The following is a 12,114-nucleotide window of genomic DNA, read 5'->3' as shown; positions in this document are numbered from 1 at the left end:
TCTGAGGATATGGAGATCTGCTGTGAGGATTAAAGGAGCAAAAGGACTGAGCTCAGGCCTGGAGCAGAGGAGGCTGGCAGCAACTGAGCCTCACTTCCCCCATTTCATGTTTTTGTTCCTAGTTCTGTCCTCCAGTCACCCAGAGGGGAAATTCCACTCCTGTTCCAAGGGAAACCCCTAGAGAGGCTCCAGGCACAAAGGTCAGGTGGAAGGACCCAGGTTCCCCCAGCCCCGCCCCTCACAAGCTCTTTAACCTTGGACGAGACCTTTAGCTCTGAACCTCATTCGCCTTCTCTGTAAAATGCCAATAACAGTGTCTACCCCATAGGGTTGGTGTGAAGTTTAAAGGCTGCTTTTCCCAGGCAGAGAAAGGAGGACCACTGATACTCATGAGACTCCACCACTCAGCTGTTCCGGGCCAGACTGTGGTCAGCAAACATTTTCTGTCGTGAAGGAGAGTCATCGGTTGTCCGATTAATTGGAAGAGAAATTTTATATATCTTTATACATCTTTAATTCATCAGTTTAAAAAAACCCAACAACCCTGGGATTCCACAAAAGCCCTGGAAGAAAGAATGAACCAGGAGTGAGGGATGGGTGGATGCGGGGCTGAGCCTTCTCTGTACATTTGCCCTTTTAAGTCTCACAACAAGAATGAAGGGGGGCAGCAGACTTTTAAAATTCCACTTTATTTGTTACACAGTTAATACATGCTTATTGGATTAAACTTTTTCAAAAATTTAGGAGTGTATAGAGTTTGAGATAAAAATCGTCCACCTCTCCCCCTTCCAATGTCCCTCTGCTACCTGTTTGGGTGTTTTCTTCCAAACTTTTCTGTGCATGCAGACATATAAATGTAGGGTTTTTGTTTTTAACAAACATGGGAACATATTTGTCTTTTTAACTTAATGTGCTGTGGACATCTTCCCCTATCAATAATCCCAGGGTAGGAATTATCACCCCATTTTATTGGCGAAAGAACTAGGCTTGGACAGGTGAAGTATTTTGCTCAAGGTCTCAAACTGCTGCGTGGCAGCGCGGGGACTGGGACCCAGATCCGTCTGAATCTGGAGCACTAGGCCTCTCTGCTGTGCTGAAATATTGTCACCAGCAATTCTTAGCATCTCAGCAGGACCTGGTAAGAGGAACTTCCTTCTGGAGGCAGAGGGCTGAGAGGGCAACAGAGAGGAGCAGACCTTTACAGGGGCAGGAGGTGAGGGGGTAGAGCGATCGTGGGGCTTGTTCAGGGAGGAAGGGACCAGCCGAGGGACGCACAAGCCGCCTTCAGGTCTGGACAGGTGGGTGCAGAGTTGCCAGGAGGGAGGGGGCTGGGTGCCAGGGCTCCCTGCCTAATGGGTCCAGCTGCCTGCCCTCTGTCTCTGCCAGGGGCCCACCAGGCACACTCACCTTCTTGATGACACCCTTGCTTCCCTGTCTGAGCCAGCCGGAAGCACTGAGCCCGGCTGCTCTGGTGGCACACAGCTTCTCTCCCATCCCATTCATGACTCAGCAGTCAGCATCTGCCTGCCTGCCATCCTGTGTCAGCTCAGAGGCATCAGGTCTGCCCGCTCCGTGTGGGATGCTGGGATCCTGTGAAGCAGCGCAGCAGGGAGTTGTTCAACTTTTGCTTGAATGACTCCAGAGATGGGTGGCTCCTTACCTCCTAAGGAAGCTGGTTCCCTCTTGGATCGCTATCTGGGTTGGTTGGATAGTGGAACGAGCTTGGGTCTTGGAGGCAGACCCAGGTGCTCCTGGGGATGATAGAAGAGACGATGACAATAAAATCTGTTCCAGCTGTATGCGGGGAGGGAGGGCTGAGGGAGCCTCAGTTTCCCCTTCTGGCTTCCTCTGGCTCAGTGTTTATCTAATTGCAGGTCACAAACCATGACTGAATCATGACGTTAATTTAGTGGGCTGTGACCAGCATCTTACAAAAGGAACAGAACGGAATAGGATGGAAAATATCGGCGTGCATCTCAAGCAGTCAAGGATGAGACTTGGTTTGTGAAGTTTTTCTGCCAGCATGGGGGCAGCATGCTGGTTAGGTGGGCACAGAGGGACCGCTGCATGCCTGGTGGGGGCAGGGCCCTCCCACAGCGCCGAGGGTGGCCTGGAGGGGCTCCCAGGCTCAGGCGCCTCTTCCTGCCCAGCCCGCACCAAGCAGGGCCCCAGGGGCGGTGGGAACGGGAGATCCTCTCCTCTCGCCCCAGCGCATCCACTGGGCTCTGAGCAGCCCCATAAATCATCTGCCCGGAGTCAGGGGCACAGAACTCCCTGATTTATGCCCTGCCGGCCCGCCCCCTCTGCCTCCCTCCCAGGCTTTATGGGGCCAAGGCCTGGCAAGCTGCTGGCTCCAGACAGGCCCTGCAGTTGCCGTGGCGACCGGTTCAGGCTGCGCCATCATCCGTGCTCTGGCCCTTCCCTCCCTCACGCTCTCCTCGGGGCTGGCTTTTTAACAGCACCAATGGGCCTTCTCTTCCACTAACCTGGCCCTTCCTGAAGAGTGGCCTGCACGCCCTCTGGGCCCCCTGCATCAGTGTCACAGTGAAGCGCAGATGTAGAACATGCTAAGACGAGGCAGCATGGGCTGCTAGGTGACTGCCTGGCCTTAGAATCCCAACGACCAGGGTTCGAATCCAGCTCTTCCACTTCAAGGCCGGCAATCACAGTGCCTACCTCGTGCTCTTGTCGAGAATCAGCAAGAATCTACAGGGAAAGTGCTGGGCCCTTTCACTGGCACTTAAACCTTTTTAACTCTCCATGGCCTCATCCGTAAAGTGGGTATAATAACATCTCCATACACTGCTCTCTCCCAGGGCCTGCAAGAGTGTCTGCATGTCCACGCTGCATAAATGTGAGTGAATAAATGAAGCTCATACAGGTCCTTACTCAAGAGCATAATTGTGGTGGATTAAAGATGGCCATAGGGCTTCCCTGGTGGCGCAGTGGTTGAGAGTCTGCCTGCCGATGCAGGGGACACGGGTTCGAGCCCTGGTCTGGGAAGATCCCACATGCCGCAGAGCAACTGGGCCCGTGAGCCACAACTACTGAGCCTGCGCGTCTGGAGCCTGTGCTCCGCAACAAGAGAGGACGCGACAGTGAGAGGCCTGCGCACCACGATGAAGAGTGGCCCCTGCTCGCCGCAACTAGAGAAAGCCCGCTCACAGAAACGAAGATCCAACACAGCCAAAAATAAATAAATAAATAAATAAATTAAAGATGGCCATAAATCCTCGAACCCTCCTCCCACTGAGATGTGGGGCTCAGTTCTTTTCCCCTGGAATCTGGCCTGGCCTCAGTGCTTGCTCATAGCCAACAGAATGTGGCAGGAGTGACGCTGCCAGTCTTCCCAGTTGGGTCAGAAGGAGTCTTGCTGCTTCGCTTTCGTCTCATTGAACCCCCATCACCCTGAGTGGAGCTGAGCTGGAGAGACCACGCAGGGAGACCCTGAGCCTCCACGAAGACAGAGGGGGACGCCCAGCCAGCCCCCAGCCCTTCCTGCCCCAGGTGTTGCAGGCATCCCAGCCGAGACAGAGGTGAGCTGTCCCCACCGAGCCCTACCCAGATTGCAGAGTCACAAACAAAAGAAATAGCTGCCGTTGTTTTAAGCTACCGAGTTTTGGGTTAATTGGTTCTGCAGCGTGGATTTTGGAGAACAAGGTGTAAAGCCCTGGCCTCATGCATAATAATAAGCACGTAACAAGTGCTCAGTGAAGGAAGCAGTAATGGTAGCAGTAGTGGTTGTATGGATTCTGGCTGTTGTTGCCAAGGAGCAAAAGAGCCTAATTATTCAGAAGTGAGGCTCTGGAGGCAGACTGCCTAGGTCGGGATCCCGACTACTAACTCTGCAAACGTGGACAATTACTCTCCTTCTCCAGGCCTCAGTTTCTTCATCTGTATAAAATGACAGCTGACTATAGGCCCATTGCGAGCCATTAAAGAGATGGTACATATAAAGTGGGCACAGTGCCTGGCACAGAGTGAGTGCTGGTATGGGATGGCCACCTTCAACAGCATCAATATTGGCATCGTTATCTTCAATCTGATATTTAAAGTGCGCTTTCTCATCTTATAAGACCTTAAAAGAGTCAGAGCTAGAGGGAACGCATCTATTGAGTGCAACCCTCCATCATGCAGCGGGGATTGGGTTGCTGGTGGAAGCTTTGAGTTATGATATTTTTATCTTTAAAAAGAACTCTGGGTGGCCCATCTAAAAGTCAAATAAATAATAACTATGACAATGAGGGAGAAGGAGGAGGAGGGGAGGTGGGATTTGCCTAGTGGAGCTCACCTACATCATTGCTTCTAGAAACAGCCCAAGGGATTTGTTCTTCACCAGCTGCTAAACTCAGTGAGCTTCTGGGGTTGGGGGCTGGGGAAGCTTCTCACAGATTTTTTGGGATTGGTCATCCCTGCCTATTTGTTGGCCACCATCAGGATCTTCCAAAGCAGCTGGCTCATCTTCTTATTGTATGTATGAGGATCCAGAGAGGGACAGTGACTTGGCCAAGGTCACACAGCACATCAGTCTTGTGTGCTCCTGCCTCCCAGCCTGTAGCTTTCTAGGCTGCTTCCAGCCTCAGTAGCAACACCTTTTGGAGGGGGCTTTACTTACAAAGCGTCCAGGGATAGGTTTTGCCCTCTCCCTGCCTGCCTACCATGGACTTCCTTGCATTAAAATTCTCATCGTGGGAGTCTTAGCTATTATTCATTTCTTTCCAAATGGAATTCTCGCATCTGACAGGGGGCCTCTGGGGAAGACGGCGTATGTTATCTGTAAGCTCATCTCCGGCCGCAGCTTGAGCAGAACAGGGATGGTTTTCTCATTCCCTTTCAGCAGATGGGGAAAGAAAGGCCCAGAACAGGGAAATGAGCCTCTCTTTGCTCGTCTCAAACACCACCGTGGAGTCTCCTTACTAAACAACTAGCAGACACCCATCTACATGGCACAGTTAGAAGGGCTCTAAGAATGCTGGAAGCTTCCTTGCTCAAAAATGGTTTCCTCACTCATTTTGTACCAAGCCTGAAAGCCCACCCTTGGAGTTTACTGCTTTTGAGTCAGGAAGGCGTTAATGCAGGTGCTCCTGGTGGCCATGCTGCTGAGCTGACAGTAATGAGGTAGGATGGAAAAATACAGGATTTGAAGTCACTGAATCTGGCTTTGCCACTCATTGCCTGTGTGATGTCGAGCAAGCCATTTCACCCTTCTGAGCCTCAGTTTCTTCATCTATAAAATGAGGTCACCATTGAACCTACCCCACCCCCAGGAAAGTGAAACGTACAGTTCTAGTTGCCTGTGGCCACATAACAAACCACCCTGAAACTTAATGGCTTGAAATGCAACAGCAATCTTTTGTTTTGCTTGTGAATTTGCAATTTGGGCAGGGCTCAGCAGGGACAGCTGGTCTCTGCTCCACACGGTGTCAGCTGGGGCTGGTTGACTGGGTCTGGGGGATCCCTTTCCGAGATGGAACACTTACATGACTGGTAGTCCGTTTCTCCCTGTGTGGACCTCTCCATGGGGCAGCTTGGGTTTCCTCATACCATGGTGGCTGGGTTCCAAGAGACGGGAAGTTGGTGTGGGCCCAGAAAGTGTTACAGTAACACTTCTATTATGTTCTTTTGACTAAGGAATCCCAGAGCTCAGAGAAGGGGCATAGGGAATAGCATTTACCACAGTTGCAATGAAATAGGTATTTGTTATTATTTGTTGACATCTGTTTCCCTTCTCCTCCCCCACCACAGTATCTTGCTCATTGCTGTAAACCCAGAGCCTAGAACAGTGCCTGGAAGATAGATCTTCATTTAATATTAGTAAATATATTGATGAATGAATGAACGAATGCCTCTCCCCGACACTCCAACCCTGGATCCTGGTTGCTCGGACTGGGGCCAGGGGCCAGGGGTTATGGAAGGGACCCTGGCTCTAGCATCTGAGGCCTGGGTTTGGGCCCTGACTCAGGCCCCAGGGTGCTAGATGACCTTGGGCAAGTCACAGACTTCTCTGTGGGTGTCAGCAAAATCCAATAAAACCAGACCCTGGCTTTTCAACTTGTGTCATCAAAACCCCTGCATATGACTTGCTTTAATTAAGATAAGAGCGCAGTGAAATGTTTGGACTTGTTGTTCATTCTTTGATGTTCGGCCTTTTCTGTTGTTGTTTTTGATGTCCAGGGGCTTGAAGGACTAGACTTGGGTTCTTGGCCCTTGCTGGCGGGCTGCCTGCCGTCTGCTGTTTGCCTTGTTAAAAGCACTTATGATCTAATAAAGCGAGATGGATGTGGCCTCCCTGGGGATGAAACACTTTCTATTCTCCATATTTACTGTGCTTCTCAGCTGCATTCATGGCTGATGTTTTTTGAGTATAAACTAAATACTAAGCCCCGGGCTAAGTTTCACTTAATCTTCAAAACAACTCAGTGAGTGAGGTGCTGCTATAGTCCCCATTCTAGACAGGAAGAAACAGAGGCTCTGAGAGGCTTGGGAATTTGCCTAAGGTCACTGGGGAGTAGGCTGGGAAGTAGAGGTGCCAAGATATGGACCCAGCATGGCTGCCCATGGGCTGCTGGTGGCCCTGGCTTGATGGGAAGCAGACAGGGAATCTAGTCCTGTATAGCCGTGGTCCCCAACCTTTTTGGTTTCGTGGAAGACAATTATTCCACTGATGGGGCGGGGAGTGGGGGAGGGCGGGGATGATTCCAGGGGTAATGCAAGCGATGGGGAGCGATAGGGAGCAGCAGATGAAGCTTTGCTCGCTCGCGCTGCTCAGCTCCTGCTGAGCGGCCCAGTTCCTAACAGGCCGCGGACCGATACCAGTCCACAGCCCAGGATTTGGGGACCCCTGCTGTATAGGATAGGGAGCAGGTGAACCTTGGCCTCTAAGTTTGCTCAGTGCCCTTGTTAGGCATTGGAGAGAGACAACAGGCCTATGAGGTATTGTTTCTATGACCCCCATTTTACAGGTGGGAAAACTGAGGCTCAGAGAGGTTGCACAAAGGAGATTGGCTCCAGGGAAGGATGGGGCCTTTGGGACTGCCTGCCCCTCTGCCTGTCTCATTGTCCAAGGTTAGGTCAGGCCAAGACCTGAGTCTTTTGCTGGTCACGTGTGTGAGACAGTGGCTAAGCTGACTTTGGTATCTTACTGACCAGCAAAGACAGTGGAAGGGATGTGGCTGTGCCTCGCTGCGTGGTTCTGAGTGGAGTGGTCCTCAGGAAGATGAAATGATGTGGGAAAGCATCCCACATCCCTGGTTCCCAAAGTGGAACCAGGAGGCGCTGATGGGGAGCTGGGGCAGCCATGGAAGCTGGTTCTCTTCCCTGGTGCTTGGCTGGCGCTGTGGGTGCCCCCAGGAGTGCAAATAGCCCAGCAATGTCTCCCACTTTTAGTCCATTGCAGTGCCAGAAATTCCACTGTTAACAGCTTCTCCTAGGAAAAGCACATGGTGCAGGGGGGTCGGGGGGTGGGGTGGGGTGTGAATGCCCTCGAGAGGGGACTTTCAGGGCAGCTGAGGAACTTTGCTCTCCTTATCTGGGAAATGGAACAAATACCAGCCCCACCAGGTGTGAAAGCTCCTGGCACAGTGCCCGGCACCCCAGAGGGCAAGAGAGACTTGTTCATCCTGAACTGAGGGGTCAGCCCAGTAGACCCCAAGCACCTGGGCTTGACGTAGAGCAAAGGACCCAGGCCTCACGGGCCTGCAGGTACCCACGAGATCACCCTGACATCAATACCCAGGTGAAGAAGGTTCTTAGACCTCATCTCCCCACCAGCCCCCCTCCCCACCCCCAGCTGGAAGGCCGCTTACTTCCTGCACCTCCCAAGGTGTGCCCTGCCCATCGCCTCCTGTAACAAGTTTGCTCAGAGTCTTAATGTCTTGGTAGGGGCCTTACTGCTGCCCCAGCTACAGGTGCTCCATGAAAGAGCCTCACCAGGTGTGCCCACCCCCTACCCTGAGCTTCCAGGTGCCAGAGCTGCTGTGGGGCTTGCAGTGAGGTGGCCACGGGGTGAGCTTAGGCCAACTCTAGTTCAGGATTTGTCACCGTGTTATGCGGCAGCCATCCCTGGGCCCTGGTCTTTCATGGTCTCCATGACAGCGGCTTGGGTAGCTTCTTCTCTCCCCCTTTTCTCCATCAAGGCTTAAAACCAGTGCTCAGGGGCTTCCCTGGGGGCGCAGTGGTTGAGAGTCCGCCTGCCGATGCAGGGGACGCGGGTTTGTGCCCCGGTCCGGGAAGATCCCACATGCCGCGGAGCGGCTGGGCCCGTGAGCCATGGCCGCTGAGCCTGCACGTCCGGAGCCTGTTCTCGCAACGGGAGAGGCCACAACAGTGAGAAGCCCACGTACCGCAAAAAAAAAAACCCAAAAAAAACAGTGCTCAGGCAGAAGACACACCTTTTACCCCAGTGCCCGTTCCTTGACCCCAAGCACCCAGTTCCTCCTTGCTCTGTGCATCCCTACCTGGAGAGGACCTTCCAGGGCCACCATCAGCCAGACACAGGATCCAAGCTTGGGTCAAGCAGCACAGCCTGCTACAGACAAAGGGAGTCTGGCCAGCCCTCCCACTGAGTGCAGGGGACAGCACCCCAGAGGGTCAGGCCCTCCTGCTATGTGCCCTAGGCAAGTCCCTGCCCTCCCTGGACCGCTCTGGGGAGGATAATGCCCAAGGCCCCATCCAGCTCGAACATTCTGAGGCCCTGGGCCTTCTCCATGCCTACAGCAGCCAGTGGCGCCAGGGCCACCTGACCCCGGTCCCTCTTTTCCATTCAGGCCAGGCTGCCAGAACAGCCTGGAGGCCCTTATCACGCACAGCTATCTTCATTGTTTGCATAGCACTCATTTCCCCTCGGCTAAGAAAACATGTTTGCAAAATCAGATTTCTCTGGAAAGCCGGCAGGTTAAAAGGAAAGGAAACGGTTTGAGTTCTGTGAAGCAGGGATCTGAAGGCAGGGATTGACCTCTGACATTTGCCCCCACTTCTCTGGGTCCCCTTGATTAGAGCAAGCAAGGCCCGATCCCAAATTCTAGCCCCTAAGGAACCCCCTACACCTCCCCCAAATCTATTCCAGGCCCACAGGCCGCTGAGGCTTAGAGAGGCTTAGAGCTTTTCTCAGGGTCACACAGAGTGGAGACTCCCCCTCTCCAGAACCTTCAGTGGCTCCCTATTGCTGGCAGGGGAAGCCCACATGCAGCCTGGTATTCAAGGTCTTCCTTTTCCTGTGTGTGGCTTTTTAGTTCTAGATACTCCAAATCCTCACTGTCCCATATGGGCTCATCTCTGCGACAAGTACACCTCCCCCAACCCCATCTGTATCTGCTACATAGCTCTATCCAACTCCCTCTTACTCCTCAAGGCTCCACTCAGATCCTGCTTCTTCCAGGAAGCCTTCCCTGACTAGCCCTGCACTCTCTGAGGGACCCTAGCCACACCACAAGCATTGTGGGGTCACTTCTCTTTTGCACTCACCCTCTCCCGACCACTACCACCACCAGGATTAAGTCCTGTTTGAGCCCAGCTGCTTTCTGGGTCAGAGCCTGGTCCCTACCCCCAAGAGCTGCCTGGCCTGCTCAGGGCCACTGTGGGCCACCAAAGAGAGAACTAAAGGTTTTCCAAGGGGAAAAAAAAAATGACACCAACAGTGGCGATTGGCTGCCTAAGGGCCTCACCCTGGGGCTTTTGTTAAAAAATGACTTTTCCTGGTATTAAAAATGCACAAATCATGGATACAGTCACTAACATGCCACCGTGCAGCCATTAACAAGATGAGACGGAACTACCTGTGCCCACATGGAAAGCTGTCCTCAATGAAAATGCAAGTTGTAGGAAGAAATGCACATATGACCCCATTTGTTTTTAACTGGAAAAATAAACACCTCCCGTGGCTCCCATGTGCTCAGCACTGGTTTAAGCACTTCGTGTGCATTAACTCACTTCGTTCTCATAATGATCCTGCACAGCAGGTACCACAATTGCCCCATTTTACAGATGAGCAAACTGAGGTTAAGAGGTGGGATTCAAGTGCATGCTGCAGGCAAGGTCAACCCCTTCCCTGTGCAGTCTGCTCTGTGGTCTCTATGTGGTTCTGTGTTTATGTATATATATATAACCAAAGGCACAGAAGAACTTAGCAGGATGCTCCTCTGGGCCTCGGGTAGAGTGGGGTTTGGAGGGAGAGAAATGGGAGGACTTTTATTTCCTCTTCTTATATTTTGTATTGTTTGGTTCTCACAAATAATATAATTTAAAATGAATTTTAAAAATAGAAAAAGCAGCACATAGTCATCGTAGAAAACTCAGAAAAGAGAAGAGAAAGACCCCAGAAATCAGAATCAGCCTGGCCTCTTGGAGCTGGCAGGGAAGCATACCCAGGGCCATGGGACTCTGAAAGGAGCACCACAGAAGTGGGTAACTGGGATTATTCCAGGGCCAGTGACATCAGCACGGGGAGCAGACTTCAGCTCAATGTGAGAGACACTGTATGACCAATCAGAGCTGTTCTACCATGAAACATGGCAGCCTTGTTCAGTAGTGAGCTGCCTGTCAGCAGAGGCATGCAAATTGGTGCCAGATGCTGGATCAGCACTGTGTTGTTTGCTAAATATGTCACGTGAGTTAGTCTGATTTTCAACCCCTGCCACCTACCTTTAACCCAAGCTGGACGGTAACAGAATGTACCTGCAAGGATGGAGTGCAGCACTGATTGGTTAAAAAATAACAAACAACTATAAAACAAAGATGAAGAGCCTTGCACAGATACAGCAGTTTGCAGCTCACAGAATCCCTTGGCCTGGTGTCAGGTGATTTCAGGGCCTCCCAACATTATAGGCAGAAACACTTTGCAGAGGAGAAAACAGAGGCTCAGAGGGGTACGGACTTGCCCAAGGTCACCCAAGGTCACCCAGCTGGTCCAGAGGCCCCGGCTGTGGCCTGGTGTGCCATCCCACACCTGGGTGCTTCTCACAGCAATAGTTCATCTCCCTTACAGCGTCCAGCCCCCGCTGGGTGCTCTGGTCCCACATGCCGTGTGAAGCTGAGCAGGACCCTGCCCTTCTGGGGCTGGGTTCCATGCATCCAGCTCCTCTCCAGCTCCAATCTGCCTGTCACTCACCCAGTTCCTCAGTTTTCTTAGCTTTTCCCCTGACGGTAGGCCCCAAGGAGTCCTTGGTGGGATGGGGGAGGGGAGGGCCCATGGGGTGTTGGACACCCGGACGCTTGGATCCTTCTCTTATTCTGTGCAGATTTATAAGGGTGTGTTCCTGAACTTTCACTCACTGTCCACAGCCCAGCACATGGTCTAAAAACAACAGATCCGATGAAAGAGATCTCACCGGCAGATGAAAGCGGGAGGGAGACCGGCCTCCCACAGCCCTGGCCTGGCCCCAGGCCCACTGCATACTCTGGTCAAGGCCAAGTCAGGGCCTGCACAGTCTGGAGAGGCCTGGAGAAGGCGCCCGCCCACCCAGGGGTCTGGGGCTTCAAGGGGCCCTGGGTGCTAAACCTTGAATGAGGTACTGGGGGAGGCAAAAGGGAACAAAGACCCAAGCCCTGTCCAGGGGCAAGTGGACTCACATGCCAGGAAGAGGGATTTGGTGGAGCCGAATCAGACAACAGCCAGGCGTCAGCCAGGATGGAGATGCACGACACCCAGGTGCCATGCCCACCCCCGCCCCCAGCGCTGTCCGGCCACTCTCTGGTCACTCGCTCTGCTCCAGCCACTCTGGCTTCCTTTCTGTTCCTTGAAACTCAACAAGCTCATCCCCCACCTCGGGGCCTTTGCACATGCTGCCCCCTCTGTGTGGAACACTCTTCTCCCCACCGTTCCCAAGACCTCTCATCTTTCAGGTCTCTGATTAAATGTCACCTCCTCTGGGAGGCCTCCAACTGGTAACCCAATCTGTTCTCCAGTCCAGTCCAGTCCTCTGTCTTCCTAATGGTACTTGGCACAATTTATGATCATTTGTTTTAATGATTTAGTTGTAAGCTCCGTGAGGATGTGCCCTTTACATTGTTCCTCTGGGCAAGGGGGGCCAGCTCTGCCACCAACACGCTGCGTTGGGATCAGGCATCAGCTCCCTTGAAAATAACAGCAAACAAGGTTTAGCTCTTGTCACGTGTAAA

Source organism: Orcinus orca, chromosome 1 (assembly GCF_937001465.1).
Source record: "Orcinus orca chromosome 1, mOrcOrc1.1, whole genome shotgun sequence".
Classification (NCBI taxonomy): Eukaryota; Metazoa; Chordata; class Mammalia; order Artiodactyla; family Delphinidae; genus Orcinus; species Orcinus orca.
Note: the sequence above shows the minus strand (reverse complement) of the source record.